Source organism: Theobroma umbraticum, unplaced genomic scaffold, assembly GCF_002168275.2.
Source record: "Theobroma umbraticum cultivar Fairchild unplaced genomic scaffold, ASM216827v3 scaffold_228.0, whole genome shotgun sequence".
NCBI lineage: Eukaryota > Viridiplantae > Streptophyta > Magnoliopsida > Malvales > Malvaceae > Theobroma > Theobroma umbraticum.
The window spans coordinates 2,774,554-2,775,022 of NW_018397274.1; positions in this window are offsets into that span (position 1 = coordinate 2,774,554).

Genomic DNA, 469 nt, shown 5'->3' on the forward strand with positions numbered 1-469 from the left:
ATGAAAGCACATTTTGATAATAAGACGAAGAGTTTGTTTTAAGTAAGAATTCATTATTTAGTTATTAAGGTACTATGATTCTATTGAAATATTGAAATATATTTGTATGAAGAGTCACACATAGGAGATATGTATTTTAATTGAATCTAAAAAATTATTCACAGCTATAAAATAAAATTGGTCACTTATTGTGTTAAGGTTGTAGTGTCTAGATTATTTCTAATGAAACGAGTGTGACTCATTTTAAGAGAATGATGAGTCTCAAATCATTGAAATGGTTAACTTTAGGTAATGACACTATAACATGAACTGGAATCATGAGAGAATCAAATTTAAGTTTAACTGTTACTTAAATCTTGATCCCACAGTTATGCGTTTGCTTATAGTAGAATTGAAATCCTAATAATAGGAGACTCGTGTTTAATTTCTCTATAATATTTGATTTATCATGAGCATGATCATCATAAAG